The sequence below is a fragment of the Cebus imitator genome, unplaced genomic scaffold (genome assembly GCF_001604975.1).
Source record: "Cebus imitator isolate Cc_AM_T3 unplaced genomic scaffold, Cebus_imitator-1.0 Scaffold231, whole genome shotgun sequence".
NCBI lineage: Eukaryota > Metazoa > Chordata > Mammalia > Primates > Cebidae > Cebus > Cebus imitator.
The window spans coordinates 2,165,231-2,172,850 of NW_016107546.1; the positions used below are offsets into that span (position 1 = coordinate 2,165,231).

General features: G+C 42.5%; 1 non-coding gene and 1 pseudogene across 1 annotated transcript; one reads left to right on the top strand and one right to left on the bottom strand.

Annotated features, from left to right (window-relative positions):
* Positions 1–6,003: 6,003 nt before the first annotated feature.
* LOC119466814 lies at positions 6,004–6,164 on the bottom strand. The gene has a single exon (XR_005195303.1). It is a non-coding gene; the product is annotated as a U1 spliceosomal RNA (small nuclear RNA).
* Positions 6,165–6,625: 461 nt separating this feature from the next.
* Positions 6,626–7,620, top strand: LOC108281802 (annotated as a pseudogene).

The window sequence follows — 7,620 nt, forward strand, 5'->3', positions numbered from 1 at the left end:
ATCAGAGAAATGCAAATCAAAACTACATTGAGATACCATCTCACGCCAGTTAGAATGGCGATCATTAAAAAATCTGGAGACAACAGATGCTGGAGAGGATGTGGAGAAATAGGAATACTTTTACACTGTTGGTGGGAGTGTAAATTAGTTCAACCATTATGGAAGACAGTGTGGTGATTCCTCAAGGACCTAGAAATAGAAATTCCATTTGACACAGCAATCCCATTACTAGGTATATATGCATTTTTTTTTTTTTTTTACTTAGAGTTCTTATAATTTTTGCATTTTTAATAGAGTAAGGGTTCACCATGTTGGCCAGCTGCTCTGGAACTCTTGACCTCAAGTGATTTGCCCACCTCAGCCTCCCAAAGTGCCTGGATTATAGGCGTGAGCCACCACACCTGGCCCTCAAAATTGGTTCCAATCACATAGTGTTTAACATCACCCCAGCTTGCATAAATTAAGCACTTAATAAATGTGATTGTTCATTTATCTTAGACATATTATTTGCCAGAAGAAAAATAAAGGTTATCCTAAACAGAATAATAAATGAATATGCAAAAAATAAGTAACAAGCGCAGCGCACTTCAACAACAATATGCTCTTTGAAATGTGCATAAATTAAATTATTTAAAGTAAAATCAAGAGCTTTTTTAAAACAGAACTCTTGCAATCTTTTTTTTTTTTTTTTAGACAGAGTCTCACTCTGCCATCAGGCTGGAGTGCAATGGCGCCATCTCGGCTCATTCTGACCCTGGCAACCTCTGACTCCCTAGTTCAAGGGATTCTCCTGCCTCAGCTTCTCTAGTAGCTGGATTACAGGCACACACCACCACGCCCAGGTGATTCACCTGCCTCGGCCTCCCAAAGGGATAAGATTACAGGTATGAGTCACCACGCCTGGATTTTTTTTTTTCCTTTGGATGGAGTTTTGTTCTTTTTGCCCAGGCTGAAGTGTAATTGTCTGATCTCGGCTCACTATAACTGCCATTTCCCAGGTTCAAGTTATTCTCCTGCCTCAGCCTCTGGAGTAGCTAGGGGCATGTGCCACCATGCCCGACTAATTTTGTATTTTTAGTAGAGATGGGGTTTCTCCATGTTGGGCAGGCTGGTCTCCAACCCCTGACCCCAGGTAATCCACCCACCTCGGCCTCCCAAAGTGTTGGGATTACAGGCATGAGCCACTGCTCCTGGCCTGTAATCTTCTAAAACATAATGATTTTTTTTTTTTGAGACAGGGTCTCTCTTTGTTATCCAGGCTGGAGTGCAGTTTCAGGAACATGGCTCATTGCATCCTCAACCTCCTACAGGCTCAGATGATCCTCCCTACCGACTACAGGCCTGCGCCACTAGGCCTGGCTAATTTGTTTTTGTTTTTGGAGATGGAGTCTCACTCTGTTGCCCAGTCTCACTCTGTCTCACTCTGTTACCCAGGCTGGAGTGCAGTGGTGCCATCTAGGCTCACCATAACCTTCACCTCCAGGGTTCAAGCAATTCTGCCTCAGCCTCCTGAGTTGCTGGGACTACAGGCACACGCCACAAAGCCTGGCTAATTTTTTGTATTTTTCTAGAGTCAGAGTTTCACAATGTTGCCCAGGCTGATCTCGAACTGTCCTGAGCTCAGGAAATCCGCCCGCCTCTGCCTCCCAAAGTGCTAGGATTATAGGTGTGAGCCACCACGCTCGGCCTATACCTGACTAATTTTTATATTTTGGGCAGAGATGGGCTCTCTCCATGTTGCCCAGGCTGGTCTTGAGCTTCTGAGTTCTAGCTATCTAGAACTCAGCCCGCCTCGGCCTGCCAAAGTGCTGGGATTATGTAAATGCATGACTCCTAATGATTTTTGTTGTTGTTGTTTTGTTTTGTGTTGAGAGGGAGTCTGGCTCTGTCCACGAGGCTGGAGTTCAGTGGCTCAATCTCAGCTCAGTGCAACCTCCACCTCTGGGGTTGAAGAAATTCTCTGTCTCAGCCTCCCAAGTAGCTGGGATTACAGGTGACTGCCACCACACATGGCTAATTTTTTGTGTATATTTTTAGTAGAGTCGGGGTTTCACCATCTTCGCCAGGCTGGTCTTGAACTCCTGACCTCATGATCCACCCACCTCGGCCTCCCAAAGTGCTGGGATTACAGGCGTAAACCACCATGCCTGGCCCATAATGAATTTTTAATACGTATTGTGTAGCTATTCATGTTTAGACTTCCTGGTCACCTCCTTCAACAACTGGGAAATATCGGTTTTGGAACCCATAGTCATATCAAATAAAGGCTCATTCTCTTGCCTTATCTTAGAAATAAAATAAAGAGCTGGATGCAGTGGCTCACACCTGTAATCCTAGCACTTTGGGAGGCTGAGAGGGGGTGGATCACCTGAGGTCAGGAGTTCATGTCCAGCCTGGCCATCACAGTGAAACCCCATCTTTAAAAAAAAAAAAAGAAGAAGAATAAATAAAATAAAATAATAAGAAATACAAAGAATTGTTGGCTTTGATCTCCATACTTTTTCACTTTTACACCAAACTTCTTATGCAAATTTCATAATGTCAGTGTAAGAGTTGATTTTCATACTTCGGCCTAACACTCTGCCTTATAGTTTCTCAAAGAATATTTTTTGAATGAACAAACGTTTTAATTAATTAATTAATTAATTAGTTCTAAACCTAAGCTTATTCTGGGGTATGGAAGGAAGTAACGAGAAAAATTCAGATATAAGTAACTTTATCAGTCTTTCTTTTTTTTTGAACTTGCATCACTGGCTAATTAAGCATATCTTTTTTTTTTTTTTTTAAGTGTGTATGTGATTTATTGCAATATTCACTTTATTGTGGGGTGGTCTGAAATTGAATCTGCAATATATTTGAGGTGTGCCTGTATACAACAGCATTTCTATTTTTCCTTCTCTCTTTTTTTTTTTTCCTCGAGACAGTCTCACTCTGCAACCCAAGCTCGAGTGCAGCTCACTGCAACCTCCACCTCCCAGGTTCAAGCAATTCTTCTACTTGAAAACAGGTGGCGTGCACCACCACATTCAGCTAATTTTTGGTTTTGTTTTGTTTTAAGATGGAATCTCGCTCTGTCGCCAGGCTGGAGTGCAGTGGCGCAATCTCGGCTCACTGAAACCTCCACCTCCTGAGTTCCAGTGATTCTCCTGCCTCAGCCTCCTGAGTAGCTGGGACTACAGGCGTGCGCCACCACGCCCAGCTAATTTTTGTATTTTTAGTAGAGACAGGGTTGGCCAGGATGGTCTTCATCTCTTGACCTTGTGATCCACCCACCTTGGCCTCCCACAGTGCTGGAATTACAGGTGTGAGCCACTGTGCCCGACCATTTTTGTATTTTTTAGTCGAGATAGGGTTTCACTGTGTTGGGTCAGGTTGGTTTGAACTCCTTACCTCAAGTGATCCTCTCGTCTCAGCCTCCCAAAGTGTTGGGATGACAGGCGTGAGCCACTGCACTGGCCTAATCACATCATTCTTAAACTACCTCACCTTTTGGAACTAACAGTTGCAGCTAGGAATTTTCTATTTTGCCTCTCTGTCCACAATACTGCATTATCTACATAATATTGCAGCTCTTCCATTATATTGTGGAATGGCTGTAAAGCAGCACAAGGCTCAATGTCAAGTGTCATCTGATACCCCATTGCACAACTAAACCCCATGTCACTTAGCAGCATTTCCCTGCCCTGCTCTCCCAGCTCCTGTTGGGAAGCCTGCTCTGAAACTGCGGAACTTGGGAGGAGTGAAGGAAAATCCAGGATTCATTCTCTTCCTCACATTCAGGTACACCTATCAAATGTAGATTCGGTCTTTTCACATAGTCCCATATTTCTTGGAGACTTTGCTCATTCCTTTTTATCCTTTTTTCTCTAGTCTTGTCTTCTCCTTTTATTTCATTAAGTTGGTCTTCGACCTCTGATATCCTTTCTTCTGCTTGATCAATTCCGCTGTTAAAATTTGTGCATACTTCATGAAGTTCTTGTGTTGTGTTTTTCAGCTCAATTAAGTCACTTATATTCCTCTCTAAATTGTCTATTCTCATCAGCATTTCATCAAACGTTTTTTCAAAGTTCTTAGTTTCTTTGCATTGGTTACAACAAGTTCTTTTAACTCACAGGAGTTTCTTATCAACCACCTTTTGAAGCCTGCTTCTGTTAATGGAACACACTGGTTCTCCATCAGGCCTTGTTCCGTTGCTGATGAGGAACTGTGATCCCCTGTAGAGGGAGAGGCGTTCTGATTTTGGGTATTCTCAGCCTTTTTAGGCTGGTTTCTTCCCTTTGTTATAATTTATCCATCTGTCATTTTTGTAATTACTGACTTTCTAATTGGGTTTCTGAGTGGACGTCCAACTTGTTGATTCCCAGCGCTGGAATCTGAGCAACCCACTGCGCCAGCTAAAACAGCGGCATTAAGATTGACGGTGCTTTTCTGATTCTGCACCAAGAACCGCTGCACTGAGGCGCCGGCAAAACCGCCACGCCGGCCACAAGAGTCGAGCTGGCGACCCATGGGGCTCCTCCACTGGGAATCTCCTGGTCCATGAGCAACAAAAATTCGTCTGAAAGTGTGGCGTCCTCTCGTTCTCTGTGCTTTCACTGGGAGCTACAATCCCGAGCTGCTAGCAATCAGCCATCTTGGATCTCTCTTCATTTGTATTTTCTGCAAATGCAAATCCAGGAATTTTCAAAGGCGGTAGATGGCTTTTGGTTTTGAAGAGTGGTTTTTGTTTTTCTTTCTTCCTCTTTTTCTTTATTAATGGATTAGAATGTATAAACTGGCTTACTGCACAATGAAGATTCAGAACACAAACACGTTTAACTAGAATAGTATCCTTTAGCACTGGTGGTGCCGCACCTTTATTGCTAAAGACTTGCTGTTGGGAAATGCGGATACTCCCCTTCTTACACTTCGGGTTACAGCCCTGTCCAGTTAAGCAATACACTACTGCACACTGGAGACCTGAATTTAAATGAGTTACAACTAACTTTTATATAGGGCAGCAAGGTCCATGAAAAGAAAAATAAATGAGTACAAAGGATAAAAGAATCACTCCTTTTTTTTTTTCTTGAGATGGAGTCTCACTCTGTCACCTAGGCTGGAATGCAATGGTGCAATCTCCACTCACTGCAACCTCCACGTCCTGGGTTCAAGTGATTCTCTTGCTTCAGCCTCCTGAGTAGCTGAGATTACAGACACCCACCATTATCCCTGGCTAATTTTTGTATTTTTGTAGAGATGGGATTTCACCATGTTGGCCAGGCGGGTCTTGAATGCTTGACCTCAGGTGATCCACCCATCTCACTTCCAAAGTGCTGGGATTACAGGTGTGAGCCATGGGGCCCTTTCTTTCTTTTTTGAGTCAGAGTCTCGGTCTTTCACTCAGACTGGAGTGCAGGGGCGCCATCTCGGTTCACTGCAACCTCCACCTCCCTAGTTCAAGAGAGCATCACTCCTTTCTATATAACATCCGATATAATTTTAATTCCAAGGGATGAAGCAAATATATGAATGCCAGCCTATTTGGACAAAGCTAAGCTAAAATCTGCAACACCTTGTTCACATAATTGAGTTCTTTAAAAAATTAAGCTATAAAATATCTATTGGTTAATAATTAAAATAGAAATTATAACAATTAAAGAGTCATATGTAATTAAATTCATAGTAAAATACTTGAATTTTTTTTTTTTTTTTTGAGACAGAGTCTCACTCTTGTTGCCCAGGCTGGAGTGCAATGGTGTGATCTCGGCTCACCGCAACCTCCACCTCCCGGGTTCAAGTGATTCTCCTGCCTCAGCCTCCTGGGTAGCTGAGATTACAGGTGCCTGCCACCACACCTGGCTAATTTCTGTATTTTAGCAGAGATGGGGTTTCACCATGTTGGTCAGGCTGGTCTCACACTGCTGACCTCAAGTGATCCCCCTACCTCGGCCTCCCAAAGTGTTGGGATTGCAGGTGTAAGCCACTGCACCTGGCCAATACTTGAATTTTTTTTCTTTTTTGATTCAGGGGAAAGCGAGAATGCAGTCTGCCCTACCACATATTGTGCAGTCTAGTTTCCCACGTTTGAAGAAATCACAGGGGTCAACACACTGGAGTGCAATGGATAAGCCTCGCCCTGGGAAAACCACTTTGTGATCACGGTATCTCCCCTACCAGGTAACAATACTTGAATTTTTAACTGCTAAAGGCAGAAATGATTTATTTCCTTTCATCCAAAATGATTTTTATTTTTCATAATATTTTTTTTTTTTACATCTCCTGGTAGCTGGTATATAGCTAGTATTTAATAATTGTAAACAGTGCTGGAAATAGTTGTTGGAAATAGATGCTTCGTACCACAAAGAAAAATTAGCACTGAGATGAAGGATCTTTCAGCAACGCAATTTTTACTTCCTGGACTGCAGGAAGGGTACTCTCACTAGCCATCTTGCCACAAGAGTACAAAGAACAAAAGGAATACACACAAACTTATTCCTTACCCATTTGGGGTCGTCCTTAACTGCTGTGTCTGCTCTCCGTCGGCTGGAGCCAAACCTCACAATATAAACTAAAATCCAATTAACTAGCAACTTAAAACTTTTCTAAACAGGTAAGAGCAATGGGGAGCTGGGACATGCCTGCGAGCATGTCCAGCATAGATCTCTTGGTTAAAGTACAAGAACATAGAGGGTACTATGTGCCTGTTAGCACAGCATGTCTAATGGCTACATAGGATAGGGCTTAACAAAGTTATTAGCATACTTATCATTTAACAAGAAAGAACACTTTAAAAAGGAAATTTTCTATTTCCCACAACAGTATAACCAATACCTATAAATAAATGCATGTTTTTATGATGTCAGAATGGAATTGAACATCATTTTTTCTTTTTTTTTTCTTTTTTCATACCTCCTTCACAGAAGAAAGTCATTTTTTTTAAAAGCTACTTTAGGGATTTTGACATGCTTTCGTGAGATTTGGGTCTTTTCCTAAGTCGGCGCTCACCAAGGAGAAAGCCACGTTCAGTTCGAGCACCAAGATAGTGAAGCCCAATGGCGAGAAGCCAGATGAGTTCGAGTCCGGCATCTCCTAGGCTCTTCTGGAACTGGAGATGAACTTGGACCTCAAGGCTCAGCTCAGGGAGCTGAATATTACAGCAGCCAAGGAAATTGAAGTTGGTGGTGGCCGGAAAGTTATCATAATCTTTGTTCCTGTTCGTCAACTAAAATCTTTCCAGAAAATCCAAGTCCAGCTAGTACACGAATTGGAGAAAAAGTTCAGTGGGAAGCATGTTGTCTTTGTCACTCAGAGGAGAATTCTGCCAAAGCCAACTCAAAAAAGCCGTATAAAAAATAAGCAAAAGCGTCCCAGGAGTCATACACTGACAGTTGCGCATGATGCAGTCCTTGAGGACCTCGTCTTCCCAAGCGAAATTGCGGGCAAGAGAATCCGTGTGAAACTGGATGGCAGCCGGCTCATAAAGGTTCATTTGGACAAAGCACAGCAGAACAATGTGGAACACAAGGTTGAAACTTTTTCTGGTGTCTGTAAGAAACTCACAAGCAAGGATGTTAATTTTAAATTCCCAGAGTTTCAATTGTAAACAGAATGACTAAATAAAAAATATATTCACAGTAAAAA